Raw genomic sequence first — 10,401 nt, 5'->3', positions numbered from 1 at the left:
GTTTCCAACTTTGTCTAACTTTATGGTCCAAAAAAAAACAGGGCAACATCGCAACATCACTGGATTGCTCTGACCCCTTATGAACAAACATTTCAATCTCTCCCCCCCCCCCCCCCAAAAAAAAACATGCTGCCATCTAAAATTAGCAGGAAGGCATGAAAATATATGATGGCACCAGATATACTCTCACAATGCACACAATGTCTTATGCTTAAAAGGAGACCATTAAAATAATGAAAATGAATCAAAGGGAATTGATCACGCAAGAGAAGATATTTAGAAAGTACCATTAATTAAATTGGTAATGCTGCTAAAGTGCCCAGAGCCTGTGGAGAAAGGCATTTTATCTCCATCACTCACTTTCTTGATAGTGGAACACAGGTAACTGAAAGTTGTATCATAACAGCATGATTGCAGCGCAATTTTGGGCCTGAATAAGCCTGAAGAAAAACCTAGTTTAACATTTCTACGATTATTCGCCACGTGCACAGGACACGACAGGTGTAAAACAGTACAGGGAAATTCTTACCTTGAGAGCTCTTTCCAACAACGCAGTGATAAGAATAATAATAATATAGATAATAATAGAACATAGAATACAAAATCAAAGTAAGAATAAAAAACACAATAACTATGATGAGAACCTAATATGTTACTGCTAATAATAGCAGATTTCAAAAGCATCAATTATCACAAATTCCCCATAGATAATCTGCAATTACAGGTTTTCATGTCTCAGTAGGGGGAGATCAGAATTGAGAGCAAGGTAAAAGGCAAAACAGAACAGAACAGTGTTATGTTATATGTTCAGTCAAATAATCATTTATATGCACCCAATCCTGAAATATTAAAGCCCCCATTCAGTCATTTTAATTGTATGTTTAAATAATCCCTGTATGTCTAATAAATCACTGTGTGGGTTTTTTTAATGAAAATGACTCCAAAATATATTTTTTATCATTTGTTTCCCAGAGCAGTCTTTTGCCATTGAAATGCTCAGTCTGATTGTGTGGGCTTGTTGACACAAATGTAAATATTTGCACACAGTGCCCTGATTGGCGGATAGGATTAACTCGACCAGGGTTTGAGTAATATATATATAATATATATAAATAATAACATACAGTGCATTCGGAAAGTATTCAGACCCCTTGACTTTTTCCACATTTTGTTACGTTACAACTTTATTCTAAAATGGATTAAATTGTTTTTTTCCTCTTCAATCTACACATAATACCCCATAATAACAAAGCAAAAACAGTTTTTTTTAAAGCTGCATACATGTTTGGTACTCTTCCCCAGATCTGTGCCTCGACACAATCCTGTCTCACAGCTCTACATAAAAATTCCTTCGACCTCATGGCTTGGTTTTTGCTCTGACACGCACTGTCAACTGTGGGACCTTATATAGTGTGTGCCTTTCCAAATAATGTCCAATCAATTGAATTTACCACAAGTGGACTCCAACCAAGTTGTAGAAACATCTCAAGGATGTTCAATCAATGGAAACAGGATGCACCTGAGCTCAATTTCGAGTCTCATAGCAAAGGGTCTGAATACTTCTATTTTAATTTTGTATAAATTAGCAATAATGTCTAAAAACCTGTTTTTGCTTTGTCATTATGGGGCATTGTGTGTTGATTAACAAGGGTAAAAAAATGACTTCATCCTTTTAAGAATAAGGCTGTAACGTAACAAAATGTGGGGAAAAAGAAGGGGTCTGAATACTTTCCGAATGCACTGTATATACATTACTGTTCAAAAGTTTGGGGTCACTTAGAAATGTCCTTGTTTTTGAAAGAAAAGCTATTTATTTGTCAATTAAAATAACATCAAACTGATCAGAAATACAGTGCAGACATCGTTGTAAATGACTATTGTAGCTGGAAACGGCATATTTTTTTTATGGAATATCTATATATGTGTACAGAGGCCCATTATCAGCAACCATTACTCCTGTGTTCCAATGGCACGCTGTGTTAGCTAATATATATATATCATTAGAAAAAACCTTTGCAATTATGTTAGCACAGCTGAAAACTGTTGTCTGATTAAAGAAGCAATACAACTGGCCTTTTTTAGATTAGTTGAGTATCTGGAGCATCAGCATTTGTGGGTTCGATTACAGGCTCAAAATGGCCAGAAACAAAGACCTTTCTTCTGAAACGCTTAAGTCTATTCTTGTTCTGAGAAAGGAAGGCTATTCCATGCGAGAAATTGCCAAGAAACTGAAAATCTCGTACAACACTACTCCCTTCACAGAACAGGACAAACTGGCACTAACCAGAATAGAAAGAGGAGTGGGAGGCCCCGGTGCACAGCTGAGCAATAGGATAAGTACATTAAAATGTCTAGTTTGAGAAACAGACGCCTCACAAGTCCTCAACTGGCAGCTTCATTAAATATTACCCGCAAAACACCCGTCTCAACGTCAACAGTGAAGAGGCGACTCCGAGATGCTGGATCTCGTTGAAGACTGAATGAGGCCCCCAGGCCAAAATTTGTTTGACACCGATTTTCAAAGTAGGAGGACACATTTAAGTGATAATACCAGAGAAGCTGGTGTTTAGAGGATATGTTGACATGAGTGTTGTTAATCGTCGAAGGCCTAACGACAGTAGCTGCATTTGCATATGTTTAAGCTGTTTCTAGTGACATTTATTTGGATACATCCTTAACAATGAGCTAATGAGGCACGATTTTTGCCTTGCATAGAAAATGTGCTCTCTCGTTAGGACACTATTGTTCAGAGGAGCTAGCCAGCAACACAACTAACACAATAACTTCAAACGGAAGCTGGGAAGACTGCAAACTAGTTGCATTTTGTTTCGTTTTACCTTTTTATTCAATTGACATTTCTTTGTATATATCCATTCAAATTATGCTGATTCATGATTTCGACTGGCTGAGAAAGGCTGCCTCATTGTCTGTCTCATCCTGACTCCCAACATGTTCATTACTATGCGACAGCTGGAGATCAAATTTGAATATTGAAACAATTTTGCAAATGTCGGAGAGACAGACAGCAAGGTTAATACAAATCTCTGCAGTTAAAAACTAAATCTTAATCTGAAAGAAATGTTAGATAATCTCTAGATGCTTTTTATAGTGGAGATCAAGTTTATAAATTGCCTGGTTGGGCTGATGAGACAGTGGATTTGCACAGTCAGATGGAACAGAGTAAATAGGCATTTTTACATCATAGATTTAACCTGTGGTAACTTGTGGAATAAACACCGTCTGGAATGCGGTTTTAACCAATCAGCATTCAGGATTAGACCCCACCCATTGTATTAATGCAAATAAAAGATGGCTGGTTATTGTTCAGAATCAGATCTGATTATGATGTCATGCCGTGGGCCAAAAACTCCAGGCATTTTTTTTTCTAAAAGCTCTATCATAATTTGTCACGATTTTCTTAATTTCAAGTGTTATTTCGACATAGTGTGGGAGAATTCTTTTTTGACAGGAAATGAAGTTTTTGACTGCACAGCCCCTTTAAAATAATACACCTACAGGACTCTGTATATTTTTTTGTTTGAATGTGCATCAAAGTAAAGAGCTCCAACTAAACTTGGAATCAATTGGTTTTAAAAGTATCACGAGATGAAGAGTGACTACAGGTGATTCAGACGTGATAATGGTCTGTGTCTCTACCATTAAAACATCCACTGAAGTAACGTTCCCGCTAAACATAAGGGCCAAATGTCCGAAACCCTTTATTTTACGCACAGCAGCATAGCCTTGTGTTGCAAATCGTATCTGTCTATTAGACAATGTAAAATGACTTGATAAAATGTACATGTTCTATCAGCATCACTTCTAAAGTTGTAATAGTCTGTGGCGAGTGCTTGTTACGTGACATTAGAAACGTAGGTAATCATTCCCAATGAATTGATGCTACCGGATGAGACATGGCAACCATGTGTCAGTCTATAAATTGACGCAATGAAGTATTAAATAAACGTCAGCCCGCTAACCTTTAAAGGCAGCCCTGGGCTTCAGCATGGCTATTAGCTGCTCAATACATTTGATGCAGAATCTGAATTAAACTGACCCCCAAAGTTGTAGCTTTAATATAGCTCAGTTTACTGTAGTCATGTTTGGTGACTGTCTAAAAATGACAGGGCATGACAAGGGCCTGCAGGGCCAATTATCATCACAACAATCTACAGTGAATGGGAACGCCATACCCTGTTGGGCTCTCACAACATGGATCTGAAAGGTCAGGGTGGGGGACTGATGGATAAAAGGTGGAGGAATCGGGTGGGGTAGGATAAACTGATCAGCAGCACTACCATCTATTTCTGAGCGTTACAGCGGCAAACAAAATGTAAAACTCCTTGGCCCTCTTTACCCATTTGTGTAGTAACCATTTGCAGCTATAATATGTAGCCTATCAACTGCAACGAATTATCCTATTCTGCTCTGTGGGCGACTGAGATGAACCCCAACTCAGTAACAGAGAGATTCATTCAGAGTGCAATACATCAATGGGAAAGGGAAAGTAACTGAACAGAATGACTACCGACCTGTAACACTCATTTCCATTTCTGTCATCATGAAGTGCTTCGAGTGGCTATAAAGTACTTAAGTAAAAATACTTCAAAGTACTACTTAATTAAGTCATTTTTGGGGGTATCTGTACTTTACTATTTATATGTTTGACTACTTTAACTTTTACTTCATTACATTCCTAAAGAAAATAATGAACTATTTACTCATACATTTTTCTTGACACCCAAAAGTTGCCTAATTCACACATTCTCAAGAGAACATCCCTGGTCATCCCTACTGCCTCTGATCTGGCAGACTCACTGTCACGTTCTGACCATAGTTATTTTGTATTTTCTTTGTTTTAGTGTGCTCAGGGCGTGAGTTGGGTGGGCAGTCTATGTTTTCTGTTTCTATGTGGGGTTTCTTGTTTGGCTTGATATGGTTCTCAATCAGAGGCCGGTGTATAGTCATTGTCTCTGATTGGGAACCATATTTAGATAGCCTGTTTTCTGTTGGGGTTTGTGGGTGGTTGTTTCCGTGTCTGTCACCACGCGGTACTGTTTTGGTTTTCGTTCATGGTCGCATTTATTGTTTTGTATTTCTTAGTGTTCAGTTTATGTTTTATAATAAATGATATGGACACTTACCACGCTGCGCATTGGTTCTCCGATCCTTCCAACTACTCCTCAGACGAAGAGGAGGAAAACCCTTACACTCACTAAACACATACTTAATTTATAAATTATGTCCGAGAGTTGGAGCATGCCCCTGACTATCCGTAAAACAATTTAAATACAAGAAAATGATGCCGTCTGGTTTGTTTTATGATACTTATGTATATTTAAAACCAAATACTTTTAGACTTTTCCTCAAGTAGTATTTTACTCAGTGACTTTCACTTTTCCTTGAGTCATTTTCTATTAAGGTATCTTTACTTTTACTCAAGTATGACAATTGGGTACTTTTTCCACCACCCACCTGGACAAAAATAATGCATATGTGAGGATGCTGTTCATTGACTACACCTTCAATAACACAGTACCCTCCAAGCTCACGGCCTTAGGACTGAACTCCTCCCTATGCAACTGTGTCCTGGACTTCCTGACGGGCCGTCTCCAGGTGGCGAAGGTAGGCAACATTACCTCCTCCACACCGATCATCAACACGGGGCCCCACAAGGTTGAGTCCTCGGTTCCCTTCTGTATTCCCTGTATACCCACAACTGTGTGGCCTCACACAGTTCCAACTCCATCATCAAGTTTGCTGACGACATGACAGTAGTAGGCCTGATTACCAACAACAACGAGACAGCCTACAGAGAGGAGCTGAAATGGTCCAACCACACAGACATCATGGTGAAGAAGGCACAACAGGAGGCTGAAGACATTTTTCCACCCAGCAAGCCTCTTTCTTTGAAATCAAATCCAATCAAATCCTTTACCAGTCATGATCATTATGAAATATGAAGACTTTGGGACCTAGCCTCAGTAATGTTAAGAAAACATCAATTTAAGAAGATATCCAGTTAATATTTATGTTTGTGGACTGTCCAGTTGTGATTAAGTACAATATACTTGACTATACCTAACACTGATAAACAAATGATAACTGTACAGAATGAATATGCACGTATTTCATTACAAATGTCCATACTTCATCCAGAAATAAAACATGCCTGCTGAAATACCTTAATAATTCACTCAAATGTTATGTTAATGGTATGGGGTTATTAGCAAGAAATGTTACTATTAAAACTCATGACAAAGTAGACAATCTAGGTGCTGAGTACAACATTTTAAGTCTAAAAGAAGAATATTGAAATGACTGTCTACAAACAAAAAGGCGTTCTGTGTTCTGTGTGTTAGTGTGTTCTGTCCTTGTATCACCCACGTAACTTTTATGATTCAATTGGGCCCTCTGCTGTTCAAGAAGAGAACTACAAATGCTCCCATCACCAAATCTTTTCTAAGAGTGTTTACAACTGTAATTTCAAGAAGCAAATAAAGGGTAAAAATTAACACTTAATTCATTTTTTGTTTAATTAACTTCAATCAATATATACTTAAGCAAACAAGATTAACAAAAAGTATACTTCCTTCACATTGGGCTATGCATATTTAAAACAGTTGGGATACATTTATTTTGTCAATTATTTCTACACATGTAGATTTTTTACTTAACTTATATAAAGTACCAGTTCAAAGTTTAGACACACCTACTCATTCCAGGGGTTTTTCTATTTTTTGTAAAATAAAAGTGAAGACAAACTATGAAATAACATGTAGTAACCAAAAAAAACAAATCAAAATATATTTCATATCTGAGATTCTTCAAAGTAACCACCCTTTGCCTTGATGACAGCTTTGGCTCTTGGCATTGTCTCAACAAGCTTCATGAGGTAGTCACCTGGAATGCATTTCAATTAACAGATGTGCCTTGTTAAAAGTTAATTTGGGAAATGTCTTTCCTTCTTAATGCATTTTAGCCAATCAGTTGTGTTGTGACAAGGTAGGTTTGGTAAACAGAAGATAGCCCTACTTGATAAAATACCAAATCCATATTGTGGCAAGAACAGCTCAAATAAGCAAAGAGAAACTACAGTCCATCATTACTTTAAGACATGAAGGCCAGTCCATTTGGAAAATGTTAAGGACTTTGAAAGTTTCTTCAAGTGCAATCGCAAAAACCATCAAGCGCTATGATGAAACTGTCTCTCATGAGGACCGCCACAGGAAAGGAAGACCCAGAGTTACCTCTGCTGCAGAGGATAAGTTCATTAGGAGTTACCATCCTCAGGAATTGCAGTCCAAATAAATGCTTCGCAGAGGTCAAGTAACAGACACATCTCAACATCAACTGTTCAGAGGAGACTGCGTGAATCAGGCCTTCATGGTTGAATTGCTGCAAAGAAACTCCTACTAAAGGACACCAATAATAAGAAGAGACTTGCTTGGTATCAAACACATGGAGAACATGTGTTTGATGAGTTCGACACCATTCCTTTCATTCCATTGCAGCCATTACTATGAGCCCGCTCTCCACAACTAAGCTGCCACCAACCTCCTGTGATCGCTAAATCGCAGAATGTAAAAGTATTGGGAATTTTAGACATAGCCACATTGTTTTTAAACAGTTTCTTATGTATTTTGGTGACCACCTTATTTACATTTAGTGAAAATGTATTTGTTTTTCCACTGTTTTATTGTAGAATCTCACATTCAACCAAGATGGCGTAGCAGTGCAGACGTGATTTGTCGTTCTCGTGTACTTTTTGTATTTTTTGTATTTTTTTGTATATATTTAAAATTATTTTCAATCTCTTTTGGATTTGGGTGAAGGAGAAATGGGGGAGGCCTGGGCAAGTTGCTGTGGGGGGTGCAGAGCTGTTGACTGGGGTAGGGGTAGCCAGGTGGAAAGCAAGGAAGCCGTAGAAAAATGATTATTGAAATTCTCGATAGTGGTGGATTCATCAGTGGTGACAGTGTTTCCTAGTCTCAGTGCAGTGGGCAGCTGGGAGGAGGTGCACTTATTCTCCATGGATTTTAGAGTATCACAGAACTTTTGGGAGTTTGTGCTACAGGATGCAAATTTCTGTTTGAAAAAGCTAGCCTTTGCTTTCCTAACTGCCTGTGTATATTGGTTCCTAACTTCCCTGAAATGTTGCATATAACGGGGGCTATTCGATGCTAATGCAGTACTCCACAGGATGTTTTTGTGCTGGTCAAGGGCAGTCAGGTCTGGAGTGAACCAAGGGCTATATCTGTATAACTAGGCATCCTTTACTGACAGAATAGGGTCAATATCTTTCCAGGATACCCGGGCCAGGTTGATTAGAAAGGCCTGCTCGCAGAAGTGTTTTAGGGAGCGTTTGATTGTGATGAGGGGTGGTCGTTCAACCACGGACCCATTACGGACGCAGGCAATGAGGCAGTGGTCACTGAGATCCTGGTTGAAGACAGCAGAGGTGTATTTAGAGGACAGGTTGGTCAGGATGATATCTATGAGGGTGCCCGAGTTTACGGATTTGGGGTTGTACCTGGTAGGTTCCATGATAATTTGGGTGAGATTGAGGGCATCTAGTTTAGATTGTTGGACGGCTCGGGTGTTAAGCATATCCTAGTTTAGTTCACCTAACAGTACAAACTATGAAGATAAATGGGGGGAAATTAATTCACATATGGTGTCCAGGGCACAGCTGAGGGCTGAGGAGGGTCTGTAACAAGCGGCAACAGTGAGGGATTTATTTCTGGAAAGGTGGATTCTTAAAAGTAGAAGCTCAAACTGTTTGGGCACAGACCTGGATATCATGACAGAACTCTGCAGGCAAACTCCACCCCCTTTGGCAGTTCTGTCTTGGTGGAAAATGTATACACATACATAGAGGCATTTTTCAGCTATGATTTTACCACTCAGAATCCAGAATTGATATGACAATGGGGCCAGCATAGGATGTAATACACCCTTACAACAATCTATTTTTTGATCTTCTTGACTTCTTATCTGGTAAACTGCTACTGTGTGTCAAGAAAATAGCCCCAATTAGGGGTTAGTGTACTCCTGTAAAAAAGTGCTGGTTTAGATTAAAAATGATTGCCCTGTGTCCCCGTTCATAGGGGCATGAGAGACTAGTCAGTGGTAGACTTGAGTTGGCACTTTATTGGCCCAAGTGCCTTTTGGATTACTCTCCCTTTACAGAGAACCCCTGTGGTTCAAAGTCAAGAGCTACCCTTCCCCTTTCAGTCTGCTCTGAGCATGTCTGAAAGTGACAGAGCCAGCAGCCAAGAGAGTTTTTCACAGTGTGTCCTAAAATGCTAATATGTATTAGTTCCAGTACAATAGAATAACTAAGGCCTGAATTTGAATGCAGCGTGTTCCCGATTCCTCCTTTTTCCAGCGGGGTCAACCAAAAACACTTGGCCAAAAACACTTAGTTCATGCAGATACTGGGGAAGCAATATAGAAATGTATTGATCCCTTAAATGATTTTGCTATTAAATGACCCATATCACAACCCTCATACCTCTTCACAAAAATGTACCTAAATACATTTTGGAAGAAGGATTTTACTCACAAAAGACAAAGGATAATTTTTTCCAGTTAGAAATAGTAGGCCATGCCTCAAATAACTTTTCGTCAGAAAAACGAACCCTCAAATGTACTATTGCATTTTGTAAGTTGTCTGCAGGTGGCTTGTTGCAAATGCACTCAAATATCAAGTCATTATCAGGTTATGTAAACCGTGTTCTAATACTCAACGTAGAAGGATTTGTCTTAATGTACAGTATATGAAAGTGATGCTGTGAAAAGGATTATTTCACAATATCAAGCTCACTCTGACTGACAAATCACTGCCTATTACTGTGATTAAAAAGAGCATATGAAACAGTGTTTTTCATGAGGCCTACCTGTGCTCCTTCCTTTAAGCACCTCTGTTCGAACACCTCTCATGTCCTTGATCCATACCACATACAGACATTTGCAGAGCTTTTCAGTGTTGACTTTGTTGTCCTTAAGCCATTTTGCCACAACTTTGGAAGCATGCTTGGGGTCATTGTCCATTTGGAAGACCCATTTGCGACCAAACTTTAACTTCCTGACTGATGTCTTGAGATATTGCTTCAATATATCCATATAATTTTCCTACCTCATGATGCCATCTATTTTGTGAAGTGCACCAGTCCTTCCTGCAGCAAAGCACCCTCACAACATGATGCTGCCTCCCCTGTGCTTCATGGTTGGGAAGGTGTTCTACGGCTTGCAAGCCTGCCCCTTTTTCCTCCAAACATAACGATGGTCATTATGGCCAAACATTTCTATTTTTGTTTCATCAGACGAGAGGACATTTCCCCAAAAATTAGGATCTTTGTCCCCATGTGCAGTTGCAAACCGTAGTCTTTCTTTTTT

This window comes from Oncorhynchus mykiss, chromosome 12 (assembly GCF_057628025.1).
Source record: "Oncorhynchus mykiss isolate SJ-2025 chromosome 12, ASM5762802v1, whole genome shotgun sequence".
NCBI lineage: Eukaryota > Metazoa > Chordata > Actinopteri > Salmoniformes > Salmonidae > Oncorhynchus > Oncorhynchus mykiss.
The sequence above is the reverse complement of the archived record's forward strand: the minus strand, read 5'-3'. Positions refer to the sequence as shown.